Genomic DNA, 14,226 nt, shown 5'->3' with positions numbered 1-14,226 from the left:
TTGACTTATCTGGTACCACCACCTAAAGGCAGTTGCAATATTGAACAATTGCTACAGATTGTTTTTGACAAATATGGTTAGGATAGAGCTTATGTCACTGAGAAAGTTCTGAATCAGATAAAAAAATACATGTCTGGTCAATGGGACTTTTTTGGGAAGCAACAGATTCGTCAAAAGTGACAGACATCTGGGGATGGAACTTCTGGGTTACTCCAAAACCATTCTTCACTCTCCAGTCACTGATAGGCTACTTGCTTTTACAAGTACCTTATTATTCTTCTGCTTTTTTTTTTCTCAGGGGAGAGCGTGAATGCAATCCCCCACTACCACAAATTATGCAGTCCAGTTTCCCATATTTGGGAAAATCGCAGGGGTCAGGTCAGCACATCAGGAGGGCAATGGATAAGCCTCACCCTGGGAAATCCACCTCCATGACCATGGTAACTCCCCTGCTCCTGCTGGATCTTAAGGCCACTGCAGAGCTGAATGATGGGAATCGAACTTTATAAGGCCAGTCAAAGTGCAAGAAAGTCATAATTCTTGCCAAGTTTCAGCTATTTTTTTTTTTTACAAATAAACACCCCTTACTTTATTGCAGGTTTTCAGTTAATTTCAACAGTTATGAAAAAAATTGATTTTTATATTTTTAATCAGATTTCTCTTTGCCTTATGGAAGACAAGATTTTGGAGATCCTTACTCCACCATTCAGAAAAGTATTTCTCTCAAACTGCTTTAGAGAGACATTGTTATGATGTGAAATAAAAACTTCATACTAATGGGAAATAATGCTTAAAACAACAGTGAGATACCTGTTAAGGATGTTTCTGAACTCCTGTCAAAGTAGGTAATGTTTTTAATTCAAATGTACTTATAATTCTCTGAGCATTTCTCAAGACATAATGATTCAGTTTTCAGATTTTTAATACTGAAATTGTGTTTTTATAATGACAAAATTACCAGTATATATAAATAAATAATAAGCAATTAATCTGGCATAGTATATATGAAAATATGTATTGCCAGCTATAAATCAGCCTTATTTAGCCAGGGTAAGAAAAGCCATTCATGGCATGAATGATGGAAAATATACTTATTGCATTCTCAAAGAGCTTCCTAGGTGAGGCTGAACTGAGGAATGACAGGCACAGAAGAGAGGATATGTGAAGGTCATGTGAAGTGTATAAGGTGACAGAAACCCTGAATCAGTAAAAGTGGAGCCTCAGAGATTGGTTATTCCATAGTGGGGAAGTTTAACTATGTTTAAAGATCAGTGATGCACTGAAAAAATGCCTAAGAAATTATTATAATTTTATAAAAATTTGGCTTGCTTCCAAAATTATACCCACTCTTTGATTTTGTAATAATTTTCAGACTGCAACATGTAAACTATAATAGGAAAAATGAATTCAGTTCAAGTTACTCTCTTGTTAATAAAACAACTCCTCACAATTCGAAGTCTAGTGAGCTCTTATAAGTGTACATCTTTCATATCAGTAATTATAGTATAATTCATTTTGGTGCTATAGCATCTTATGTTGATAATAGTACCAGCAATTTGTGTCACTGTGACATGGAAGTAGAATTTTGCTAATTATCTTATAATTTGCTGACTGCAAAAGAATAAAAGCCAGACCTTAAAGCTCCTAGTTTTTGTAACTTTTAAAATCTCATGCACTTTTGCATCAACCTACAGAAACATTATCAAAGTCATTAAGCTAAGGAACAATTGCACACAGTCAATAGTTATTTTAACATCTCAATCACAGTATCTGTGACTTAAAGACAGATCAAACACAGGTGAATTGAGATTCTGGAAACCATTAGTGAAATAGATTTTGTTGGGGCTTTGCCCATACCCTCTTGCCAGGGCTGGAACAGACATCCCTCATCTACAGTGTGCTGGCTGCTTATGATTCACAGTTGCCCCTTGTTCAGAAAACTATCTTCAGCTGAATGGGAACCACTTTGCCCTGTAGAATATGCACAGTATTCTTTACCCCCATCACCCTTCTCCTTAAAGCCAGAAGCCAATGACTGAGGATGACAGACATAGAGATAAAAATGGTAGCTGTAGTTTCATTCAAAGAGCAGCTCCCATATGAAATGGTGCTCCAGAGCTCCCTGAGCAATTGGGTTTATATTAAACTCACATCCACACTTAGCTTTTTCTGCTAACCGATCACATTCTCCCATTTGTTTTGCCCTAGGTCACACCCTCTGTTAATCACCTAGACTTCAATCTCATCTCAGGCTTTCCTTTTAGGGAATCAGACCTAAACACAATTCATATCATTCATTGAGGGTGATAAAAGAGATATTACATTTTTAAACACTGGTAATATGAATATGCTACTTTGTATTAGTGGTTCTGTTATAATTCTCATTTTATATTGAAGAAAACGATCAGAATCCAAATCTCATATTATATCCACTGTTCTAGTTTGCTAGCTGCTGGAATGTAACACACCAGAGATAGATTGGCTTTTAATAAAAGGGGATTTAATTTGTTAGTTCTTTGGAGGAAAGGCAGCTAACTTTCAACTGAGGTTCCTTCTTATGCGGGAAGGCTCAGGGTAATCTCTGCTGGCCTTCTCTCCAGGCCTCTGGGTTCCAACAACTTTCCCCAGGGTGATTCCTTTCTGTATCTTCAAAGGCCTGGGCTGAGCTGCGAGTGCTGAGATGAGGTATGCTGAGCTGCTTGGGCTGTGCTACGTTGCACTCTCTCATTTAAGCACCAGCCAATTAAGTCAAATGTCATTCATTGCAGCAGGCATGCCTCCTAGACAACTGCAGATGTAATCAGCAACAGATGAGGTTCACGCACCACTGGCTCATGTCCACAGCAAGAGAACTAGGCGCCTTCAACTGGTCAAGCTGACAACTGAATCTAACTACCACATGTCCACCCCTTGTCAACTTGGCAACTACACACATCACCTTAAACAATATTAAGGTGAAAAAAAAAACCTGTGAATCTCAAAACAGGTTGTCTGGTGCCAATATGCAAAGGAGGGACAGTCACAGGATCCATAGGGAGAAATCGGAAAAAAAACTTGCAGGGCAAACACCATTGGATTTCAAAGTCTGAAAGTCATTTATCCTTCAGCTTTAGAAAATGGCAGTCCCACCCTTTCCCAAGGGCCTATGCAGTGGCCCACCTCTTTCCAAATCAACCTCGGGGAACATTGAGGAGACCACCTTTTTCCTGACTCCGCTCTCTCCAGGCATCAGGGCCACCCCAGGGCCCTTTGCCATTTCTGGGGCACACGCTCAACCCCTCCATATGGTGGCAACCAGGCTCTCCCCAGTCCCCCAGGAGCATGCTATACCTTTTCTGAGGCCTGAGGCTGCACAACTCTTCCACTGCAATGAAATGGAAGACTCATCTTGCCCTTCAGGGGAAACTCACCGCTCACTATATATGGGTGGGTCCACTCTCCTGGCCGAAGTTTCTTGGCTTCAGACCTAAGCATCCATGGTTCTCACTCTGCAAACTCCAATTTGTCCCTTTGTGTACCCCTTTGTCCAGATTGGCAGTGGTTCTGTTTACACCAACAGTCTCTTCAGGCACTGCAGAACTTCATCATTCCTTTCACAATTCCTCCAAAATCTTCCCCTTAGCCATCCAAAAAACTGTTCCAACATTTCTGGTATTTGCAATTCATAGCAGCACCCCTCACTCCAGTACCAAATCTGTTCTAGTTCACTAGCTGCTGGAATGCAACACACCAGAGACGGATTGGCATTTAATAAAAGGGGATTTATTTCCTTCAGAGGAAAGGCAGTTAGATTTCATCTGAGGTTCTTTCTTATGTGGGAAGACTCAGGGTGCTCTGTGCTGGCCTTCTCTCCAGTCCTCTGGGTTCTAACAACTTTCCCCAGGGTGATTCCTTTCTGCATGTCCAAAGGCCTGGGCTGAGCTGCGAGTGCCGAGATGAGGTGTACTGAGCTGTGGTGTGCTGAGCTGCTTGGGCTGTGCTACACTGAGCTGTCTCATTTAAGCACCAGCTAATTAAGTCAAATGTCATTCATTGCAGCAGGCACGCCTCCTAGCCAACTCCAGATGCAGTCATCAGCAGATGAGGTTCACATACCATTGGCTCATGTCCACAGCAACAGAACTAGGTGCCTTCATCTGGCCAAGTTGACAGCTGAATCTAACTACCACATCCACTGACTTATGTGAGTATAAGAAAAAATTCAAAACATCAAATTTGCAAAATTCTGTTGTAAAAATGTATATCTCTAAATCTTCTTTGATTATGATATGAAATTCACTCTGAAAAGTAAACAAAAGACAGGTAGTATGAAGGCATAGAGGTTGAAAAAGTAGGCTCTTAAGTCAGACTGCCTATCTTATAACACTGACTCTTTCTTTTTTTCTTTTTCAGAGAAGTTGTGGGTTTCCAGAACAATCAGGCATAAAATACAGAATTCACATGCACCGTCCCACTATCAACAGCTTGCATATTATAGAACATTTGTTACAATTGCTGAAAGCACATTTTAATAATTGTACTATTTATAGTCCATGGTTTGATTTTGGGTTTACTGTTTGTATGTTGTAGTTTTGCCTATTACCTTTGTGACTGCAAACAAGTTAATTTCTCTGTTCCTTAGTTTCCACACTTTAAAATGGGAATACTTATAGCATCTCCCATAAAGGTTGATGCTGACAAATATGCTAAGCATTCACTGGTATTAACTACTAAAATAATACATATCTGAATTTAGATAATGAAATTTTAAAAATATACCCTCATCCATCATTCTAATTGAGAGGTTCAATGAATTTAGATTTCATTCATTTTGTAAGCATTCCATTCAGTAGTTTATTTTTTTTTCTTAAATGAAGAATGGTTACATGTTAGGATCCATATGAGTGAGGAGTAGAACTGAAAATGGCCCTAAGCAGCTTGTCTGGGAACCAGAATAAAGAGAATATCACGTAATTTTCTCTCTCAATTACCTTCTATCAGTGTCTTTTTCTTGAGTTTCTCACCATATCAGCAATTTCTCATGATTATATTTTTAATGCATAGTGTGAAAATGAAATATCACAAATTGCCTTCCAAAAATGGAATTTTCTGGTAAGGCAATGTTAGCAAACATATCAGTCAACTGTCAAATATTTATTCAAGTCTGTTGTGTATCTCTCTACACAACATTTATATGCCTTCCGATGTATCTGCGTACATCTGTCTATCTATTATCTACTATCTTTATTGACTTATCATCTATCTATGATCTGTTTATCTATTTATCTATAGTATTTATCAATTATCAAGGACAATATATGACTCCCAAATAAGTAGTAAGGACTGATGTGTTATAGAAATATAAGGGTGGGAGAAATCAGTTTCAGGGGAGGTGGCTTTGGAACATTTGGCAGCATTTCGTTATCCATGAAGACAGAGGAAGAGTTTTAGGATAGGAACATCGTTCTGCGGTAATATTATAAGAGATGAATTACTAGACAATTGCAGTTATCCCAAGGTTTCAAGAATGATAGTGGAGGGAGAATGTTCAGATGTATAAATTAGGACTAGATTTTGGAGACTGGAAGCAGAAAATGGATTTGATGTAGACCAGGTTTTCCAAATGCGGAATACCCCTCTGTGACCCATTGAAATACGACAAGAATAAGAAGAAAAAAAGGTTCGAACTCCCAGATCCTAAAATTAGCTTAAAGGTATTTTTTAACTATGATATATCAATATACATATATTATATTTTATATATATATATATATATCATGACATAGAATGCAAACATCATGTTAATATTACAATAAAATGTGTTTTCAAATAAATTTCATCCTAGTATCAAAGTATAAACCCCAAGAACTTCGAAGTTATTTTTCATCCTATTTGGCTTTCCGGGTTACACTGAAATTACATGAAATCCAAGTAAACAGAAGAATTATAAAATTAACCTCGGTTTTAAAAATATCCAAGAATGTATCCACAGACATTTGGGAACTGAAAACTTCATTTTGAAAATATATGATTAAAAGAAAACACCTCTGTTTATCACATATAAAAACCAGAAGCTTCTTATATTCACTTTATTAGATTCATAGAACATATTTACTAGATAATATTTAAGAAAAAATAAGAGATCTTTAAAAGACTGTGGTGTCTGAACTCAAGCTGTAATCAGCAATATTACTATTTGCTATATTCTAAGAGCTTATGATGGCCTTCATTCCTTGGAGAATCACTTAGGCATTTTCCTGCTACCCTTTTTGATCTTTTTATCCAGAAATTTTTCATAAAGGCGCTTAGCTGAATTAAAGATATCCTGATTTCTTACTAAGATTTCTTTACAGATATTTCCTCTTGCCTTGGACTAGAAGCCATGCTATTTTATTTTTCTCCATGCCATTATTTACTCTTTGCACCATTTTCATTTATAAAGCCACATAGCAACAAAAACAGGGTTCCATACAGATCAAATAAGTATGATTTGCGTTTCATGGTGTAAAGCAAATACCAGCTACTCCATTTGACTGAGGGAAGCAGGAGCTAATAAAAAGTGGTTACACTGTTAGTAAACCTTTAACAGCTTGTGAAGTGATTATATGGAGTACTTTGGAAAGTCAATGGAATTGAAGTGGGACTTGCCTATACAAATGTAAGCAGTGGAGCACTGATTGAAAGCTGGGCCAAAGTTATTCCCTCTACTCAGTCAGGCAAAAAATAAAGAGTAAGTTCCTTTACTTCTTTGTTGAACAACCTGGTTATATTTTCAATCACTATCTCTTGGAAATCAGTTTCATATCACAATTTGTAATGTAGCTAAAATTCAACCTAATCCGCAAATATATTTTAACTACTTTTTACGTGGGAAACCTTATGTGTTCCAGAAGCTTAAAATCAAGGGGAAAGGCAAGACAGCTACGAAGTGTGTATGATTGAAAAAGTTAAATAGCAATAAAAGACTCATAGAGCAATCCAAGTCAATAATAAAAGGGGTATTGGTAAACAGTATGGGGTTAACCAACAAATGACAAATGAATTGCTTCCTCAAGTTGTAAAAACATTGAGAAGAGAGAGAGCGGTTTAGTGAGTGAGTTTTATACAGAACCAGGAAAAATAAACTTTGGTTGGCTGGAGATAAATAAGAAGGGAATTAAAGTCAGGTGGAATGTGAGGAGCAGAAGAGATGGATTGTATCATGCTTGGTGAAAAGTCAGCAAATTAATTCGACTTTACTTCTGTTTATACATAAACTTTTAAATGTCTTTCTTCTAATAACAACAACAAATACTTATAAAGAACTTATTGTATTCCAGGCACTCATCCAAATACTTTATAAATATGTATTCATTTAATCCTCATAATCACCACATCTACATCAATTTAAGGAAAATTCCCTCTAAGTGTTTTTTTCATTTAGTGTAAGGCAGGCCCTGAATAATTATAAGTTAACTGATGATTGTCTTATAGTTACTTTGTTAGATAGTTGCTTGCTGTACCTCTGTAAAATGTATTTTGGTCTTTAAGCTTTTTAATCAGTCAAGGAATACTTAGGAGATACATTAAATGAACTAAACTTCAAGAAAAAAATATCATCCATACAATAGGCCTTTTGGTTTGTGTGTCACACAAAAACCTAACACTCAAACTATAAAACAGCTGTTGCAGAACACAGTGTTGTGGCGTAGATTCATTTGTGATTTCTTAGAAATGAGTAAATTAGTCACACTGTCACAGAGACATCATCTTTCATAGGTCATTTCATAAGTCAGTCTAGAGGGAAAACATCTCCTTCAACTGATTTTTCCAGAATTCTTGAAATGATTATGTCTGAATCTGAAAAATTTGAAGCTAAATAATATAAGATTTTCTATTTTATTTTTCAAAATTCATGAGTCTATTTGATTCTCCAAACTGATGTCCTCATGGAGAAATGTCACAAATCTTTAATAGTTAAAATTAAGACTAGAAAAATAGGAAAATAAAAAAATTATGTTTAAGAACTGAGTATTTATTCCACGGTGAATTTCTCATCTTAATATTTGTATTTCATCTGATTTGTTTGCTGAACAAAATCAGAAAGCTTTAGATTCTCTCTGCATACCTAAAACCTAAATAGTATTAAGGTTTTGAACTCTTTATTCATGAAGTTATTTAAGACAAGTTTTTTTTGTTTTTTTTTTAACTTTTCATTCTTGAATATCTGAGAAAAGAACAGAGATCAAAACAATAAGGGCAATTTATTTCACATAAAAGCAATGTCCTAATAGCCCTAGCTACTTGTGAAATATGATCTCATCTTCGATTACAGAGACACAAAAGGTGACTGCAGCGTGAAGATAATTTCGGTAAATTTTAGTTTCAAATATGCAGGATCAAAATACTTCAATAAGGGCGGGCCACGGTGGCTCAGCAGGTAAGAGTGCTTGCAGGCCATGCCTGAGGACCCAGGTTCACTTCCTGGTGCCTGCCCATGTAAAAAAAAAAGGCACTTCAATAAATATTTTCCTTCAGTAAAAATTCCTTATACCATACCCTCTTCTTTCACTGTTAAAAACATCTTGAGAGCAAAATGTTGTACCTTACCCCCACGTTTCACTCAAAATTAACTGTATTTATCCAAGGAGACATGGAGATACAAAGTTTGAAGAAAAATATAAAACTCTGTTCAAGAAGTTCCAAGATCATCATCTTCCCGAGAAATACTACGTATAAGTTGTGTCCAATAGAAATCTTTAAAAACTCATGAGTCTTATGCATATAGAAATAGAGCTGTTTCTCTCACTCCTTATTTCATTATGTACTTATTTAATCACTTTAATGAGCTATGCAGGCACTGAGGATTGATTCAGTGACAGGCTGGGTCCCTGTTTCTTGGAGTTTATATACATGGTATGAAATCTTATATTAAAAATAAAATCATCATAAAGGATAACTGCAGATTGAAATTGTTTCTATGAAAGTGTTAAGCTGGGCATTGTCATACAGAGTGTTCAGAAAATTTTGGAAGTTCTGGAAGGCTGCTTTAAAGAGTTCAGATTTGAAGATTAAAATAAGCCATTAGGTATAAGATGGGATTTCCACGCAGAAAGAAGAGTTCAAAAGCTTTGTGTAGGGAAAACTTGGAATGTTGGATGAGGTGCCATTTCTCATGAAGCCCAGTGAGTAAGTGAAACAGTGGTAAAACTTGAAGCTGGAGAAGACAGGCTTTGGGTCATGCTGACTCGTGTCACTTGGTAAGGGATTTTAATTCTATTAAAAGAGCAATTGGCAACCACTGAGGTTTTAAGTAGCAGAGTGTCATTATTTAATTATGATTTCTAAAAAATGGTTCTAACTGTTGTGTCTAAAATAGATTGGAAAATAGTAAGAATAAAATCAGAGAAATAAGTGGGAGGTAGGCAAAGAATTTTAGGCAAGATATAATGAATGATTGGAAATACAACTGTGGTACTAGAGAAAAGTGGACAGATGTAAAATATTTTGGTAGCTAATCAGAATGACTTGCTGATATTTAGAATTTGGGTAGAAATGAAGGCAAAGAAAGGAATTGAGTAGATGTTTAACATAAGATTTGATAATGGTGGAGCCACTTTTGGAATGGGAAAGACTAGAGGGCTGAGGGGTCTCAAGGAGGGAATACAGTACTCCATTATGGTCATACAAAATTTGAAATAGTTCCACCTGATATCCAAATGGAGAGGTCAGGTAGGCAATTGGAAATTACAAATGTGAAAATCAGGAGATAATTCTAGACTGAAAACATAGAATTGGGAGACATTAGTATATAGATTTTCAAACACCAACACTAGGCAAGCTTGTGCTAAAAAGTGTAAATACATAAACGAAAACAAGTAAAGAGAGTGTTTCAAGGAGGAGTGGTCAATTATTGAATGCTGTTTAGATTTCAAGAATAACAATGTGGTTGTGTGTTAGTAGTACATACATATCAATATTAATATATATATATATATAAATATACTATTATATACAACTATATACATTATTACATATAGAACAGGTGGTTTATTATAGGAATTGGCTCAAGGGGATTGGCAAGTCCAAATAATTCTGGAGGGCTGGCTGCAAGTTAGAAACTGATATGGTGAAGTTGAATTCCCCAGGAGACGTTGACTGGCTGAAGTAGAGGCAAGAATTCTTCCTTTCCTTTATTCTGACTTCTGAAATCCTCTATTCTGGCTATTAGACTTCTAACTGATTGGATGAGAAAACACTCCTCATTGTTGTGGGCAATCCTCTTTGTTGATGGTAGATGCAATCAGCTGTAGATACAATCAATTGACTATAGATGTAATCCATCTACAAACTACCCTTACAGTAACAGTCAAGCAAGCACTTGCTTGGCCAAACAACTGGACACCATAACCTAGCCAATTTGACACAGGAAATTAACCATCACAGGTGGTGTCCATTAGACTTGGAAAATAAGGAGTTTTGGTGCTCCTTGACAGGAGCAGATCTAGAGTAAAGTTGGGATGAAAGCTGAGAAGGGATGAAGTAAGAAAAAATGGGAAGTGAAAAAGTAGAGACATAGCATAACTAACATATGATTGACAAAAAAACAGTTTCTCTTCCTTTGATAACAGGAGTAGAAACAAAGAAAATAAGATGAGGCACATGTTTTAGTTAATAGAGGATGAGAGAGATCTCCTTTACCAGAAGGAAGTTACGATCTCTAGAATGAGGTATTCTTTGATAAGGATGATAATTTTTTAAAGGAAAAAATTGGAGGTGGTTAGATAATGAGATGGTAGTAATGATAAAATCATAACAAGGAGTATTAGTGGCATAGCTAATTGTATAATGCTTGCAACTTGCTTTATCACTTCATCTTCGGTGTCTGTCAAAAGGAGTAACTCTAAAGCTAATGTGAAAAAAAACTAGAAACAGGTAACTTACAAGTGAAGAGTGAAGCCTGGATTCCTTGTGAAGTGTCTAAAATTTTAATTTACTGTGAAAACACTATCTCCTAATCCTCTCTGTGGTTTAATTGAGAAAACACCTTTCTTCAAGATCTCCATAATATCTTCCAATTAGAAAATTTTAAACTCACATGAGCCTTACTAGATGAAACTTTAAGTGTTCCCTTCCTCTTAAAGACTTAAAAGAAATTGAAAACATAACATTTTATCAATGTATCAGTTCAGTTGTATTTAGTGAAAATAAGATCTTTTTGGTTATAAATTATATATGTAAACACACACCAAAAAATGTTGAAATATAAATGTACAACCTGATGAGTTACTGTAATGTGAACAAAATAAAATGTGGCCAGTCTTCTTCCCCCCAAAATAAAACAATAATGAAACTATCTGGTGACAGTATCCTTCCTTCTTCCCAGAGTTAACCTGACTTTGTCTTTATAGCTTTACCCCTTAATGGTGCATCCCTAAACAGGTGGTTTATTTAGATTCACCTGTTTTGAACTTTCTATAAATGGATTCAGTACAGTGTATATTATTCTGTGTCTGGGTTCTTTTGCTCAATATTTTAACACCTAACTATGTTGTTTATGTATGTAGCTACTGTTAAATCATTTTCACAACTATATGCTATTCCAATATATAAATATATCACATTTTATTTAACCTTTCTACCATAATACAAGACATTTCCAGTTTGTGGTTGTATTAGTTAGGGTTCTCTAGAGAAATAGAATCAGCAGGGAACACTCGTAAATATAAAATTTATGAAAGTGTCTCACATGACCGCGGGAACTCAGAGTCCAAAATCTGCAGAGTAAGCTGTGAAGCTGACGATTCCAATGGAAGGTATGGATGAACTCCACAGGAGAGGGTCAGCAGCTGAAACAGGAAGAGCCTGTCTCTTCTCAATCCTCCTTATAAGGCTTTCAGTGATTAGATTAAGCATCACTCATTGCAGAAGACAGGCCCTTTTGGCTGATTACAAATGGAATCAGTTGTGGATGCAGCTGACATGATCATGATTTAATTCTATAAAATGTCCTCATTGCAACAGACAAGCCAGCACTTGCCCAACCACCACTTGTCCAAGTTGATACATGAACCTCACCATGACAGTGGCTATTATAGAAAATGATGATATGAACATTCGTTTACACACACCACAGTTTGTATATCCACTGATATCAGTACCATTTATTAAAGCATTCATTCTGTCCCCACTTTTCAGCAGTTTAATGACTATTATACATAAAATACCCACAAATAAAAGAGTATGTCATTAGGCTCTTGTTTTTTTTTTTCATTGGTTAGTCCATGTATGTGTATATTATGGTCAAATAGCCTTACTTTCTATACTGTTATGGTAAGCCTTGATATTCATTTCATTCTTCATCTTCTTTTTCAGAGTGTCTTGGAATTCTTGTTACTAAGTATTTGCAAATGAATTTTTGAATTACTTCTCAAATTCCAAAGAAATTTCAATGACAGTATAGATCGTTAAGAAGATAATTGATATCTTCACAATATTTGCATCTTTTAAGTTGTGATTGAGGTATAACTTTAAAAAGAGCAATGGTACACTGTATCCATATGCTGACTTTTTTAATAAATGAAAAGAAAATAAATTGCTGTATTTTGTTTAATTCTATACACAAAATTATAGAAAATATTTATTTTTCAAAGATTTCTTCATAATTTTTTCTCAGTGTAGTAAATATTTTAATCAAAGTCTATGATTAACCGGTAACAAAATAATTCTGAATATAAAAAAGAAAAACCAAAACAACTTTTAAGAGTTAAGAGCTTTGCCCAAAGTATTCACCCCATATTCTCTAAAATATAAGTACTACAAATGTGTGTTTTCTATCCAAAATGTCCCTCTCTCAAAGGAATCCAGTTAGCCAATTAAGACCCACCTTGAATGGGTGGGGTCACATCTCCATGGAAACCACCTAAATGAAAGGTCCCACCCACAATTGGGTAGTTCACATTTCTATGGAAACCATCTAATCAAAACCACCCCATAAGGTTATATTAGAAGAACATGGCTTTTCTGGGGTACACAGCAGTTTCAAAACAGCACATGGACCCACCAGTCCAGACCCTTCCCCCTCACTTTATTTCAGGCAGTTTGGGAGTCACACAGCTGCAGCAAGGCCTGAGTCCCACCTGCCACAGATGCAGACCATAGAGCAACTCACAACAGCAAGTTAGAATCCAATACAAATCCAGCCACAGGACTGATATCTGCAGAGAATAGGGTGGAAAACAAGCAGCTAAGGAGCGCTGATCAAATACAGTGCCCCAAGAAGAAAAAAAAGAGAATGCAACAGAACAGTTGGAAAAACACAATATGGCTTCTGTTTGCTAGACCAACTAATCACAAAATGGACCTTTCTGGATGATGCCATCTGACACCCTGGGGTGGAATCCTGTAATGGGGAAAAACTGGTGACAGAAAAGTCTCACAGGAAAAACTAAACGGCACCGAGGTGGGGGTGGGGGGCTTTGTGTGTGCAAAATTGCACTGCTTTAAGACAGAACAGGTTCCAGAACTGAAAAATGAAATGAAAAGGGGACACAGGGAGAGAAAACAAACAAAAAAAAAAAACAGAACAGAACAAGATTCTTGGCTAAGGTAAAGAGAAAGGATGCTTTCTCCTACAGGTGAGATAATTGCACTCAAAAAGAGGAATCCTAAAAATGTTACCACATATCCAGGCCAAGAATTATATGCAGAAGAGCTAAGAAAATTTGAGAAGTTAAACACAGGCAACTCAAAAAGTCCAGAATAAGTTGGACAAAACATCGAATAAAAGTCATTACATAAAGCCAATCAAGAATAAAATCCTAGACAGAGTTAACAAATCAAAACAATCAGGTGTCCAGACATCAACAAAAAATTACAGGCCATACTAAGAAACAAAAGGATATGGCACATTCAAGGTAATAAATTTAAACATCAGGGGAAACACAGAATTTGGAACAACTAACCAAAGAAGAGTTCAAACAAGTTTCCTAAATCAACTCATGGACATGAAGGAAAACAATGAATAGGTGTAAACTAATGTGTATATAGAGCTTAAAGATATTAAGAAGCTAAGTGTGAGCATAAAGAAGAATTCAAACATATAAAAAGAATCATAACAGAAATTATAGGGGTGAAAGGCAGAATACTAGAGATTAAAAATATACTAGAGGCATTTGACAGCAGATTTGAACAGGCAGAAGAAAGAATCAGTGAACTGGAAATAATACAATCAGAAGAATAGACAGAGAAAAGAATTGAGCAGCATCA

At 36.0% G+C, this 14,226-nt stretch overlaps 1 non-coding gene across 1 annotated transcript; it reads right to left on the bottom strand.

Annotated features, from left to right (window-relative positions):
• Nucleotides 1-296: 296 nt before the first annotated feature.
• Nucleotides 297-453, bottom strand: LOC143663807 (U1 spliceosomal RNA). Its single transcript, XR_013166188.1, has one exon. It is a non-coding gene; the product is annotated as a U1 spliceosomal RNA (small nuclear RNA).
• Between the last annotated feature and the right edge of the window lie 13,773 nt (nucleotides 454-14,226).

Source organism: Tamandua tetradactyla, chromosome 19 (genome assembly GCF_023851605.1).
Source record: "Tamandua tetradactyla isolate mTamTet1 chromosome 19, mTamTet1.pri, whole genome shotgun sequence".
Lineage (NCBI taxonomy): Eukaryota > Metazoa > Chordata > Mammalia > Pilosa > Myrmecophagidae > Tamandua > Tamandua tetradactyla.
The sequence above is the reverse complement of the archived record's forward strand: the minus strand, read 5'-3'. Positions and strand labels throughout refer to the sequence as shown.